We start from the raw sequence: 809 nt of genomic DNA, 5'->3' as shown, positions 1-809 counted from the left end.
GTTTAAATGTTTAAAAAGTTGTAGATTGTTTTAATTTATTTTTTATGAACTTTTAGTTTTTTTAATGAATGAAACAAAATAAATATAATAAAAACAGTAAATAAACTGATCCTAACTGAAAATAAATCCAACCTTGTACTTGCATTCCAGGATGTAGACTGGCCCATATTAAGGTCTCTGGAGGCTGTCAGTCATGCTGAAAAGTTGAAGGTGGGGGCGGAGCTAACACAGAAGCTCCAGGTGAACGACCTGACAAAGATGGAGGACGAGCTCATGGATCCAAAGAGAAAAAGAAGCTTCTGCGTTAACGACGCTCCTCTGGACCGCCTGTCAATCAGCTCCGTGGAGACCAGGCAGGGCAGGAAGCAGAGGTAGGACTCACCTGTTCCAGGTGAACCAGACACAGCTGCACTGACCTGTCCTCAAACCAAACTTCTTCTTGACAGTAAAACTGTGGAGTTGCCATGACGACGGGAWCACCTGCCTCCCATCGACAGAATCAGGAGTGGTCTTCCAAACAGCCATGGATAGGCCACGCCCTTCTTCAGGGCGCCCCCTCTGGACAGGTGAGGAACTGCTCATCCTTCAGTTTGATAAACCAAAGTTTATTTTAACACCATGAAATGTCTCTTTACATTTCAGTGGACATTTTCTGAGCCACGCCCACTACCTGTCACCTCCCCTGGACACGCCCACTACCTGTCACCTCCCCTGGACACGCCCACTACCTGTCACCTCCCCTGGACACGCCCACTACCTGTCACCTCACCTGGACACGCCCACTACCTGTCACCTCACCTGGACACGCC

At 48.0% G+C, this 809-nt stretch overlaps 1 long non-coding RNA gene across 1 annotated transcript; it reads left to right on the top strand.

The window, feature by feature from the left end:
* Positions 1-223: 223 nt before the first annotated feature.
* On the top strand, positions 224-803 carry LOC106536139 (uncharacterized). The gene is made up of 3 exons (XR_001312522.1): positions 224-371; positions 447-566; positions 643-803. It is a non-coding gene; the product is annotated as an uncharacterized LOC106536139 (long non-coding RNA).
* The last annotated feature ends 6 nt before the right edge of the window (positions 804-809 follow it).

This window comes from Austrofundulus limnaeus, unplaced genomic scaffold (assembly GCF_001266775.1).
Source record: "Austrofundulus limnaeus strain Quisiro unplaced genomic scaffold, Austrofundulus_limnaeus-1.0 Scaffold1701, whole genome shotgun sequence".
In the NCBI taxonomy this organism is placed as follows: Eukaryota; Metazoa; Chordata; class Actinopteri; order Cyprinodontiformes; family Rivulidae; genus Austrofundulus; species Austrofundulus limnaeus.
Note: the sequence above shows the minus strand (reverse complement) of the source record. Positions and strands in the feature narration are given on the sequence as shown.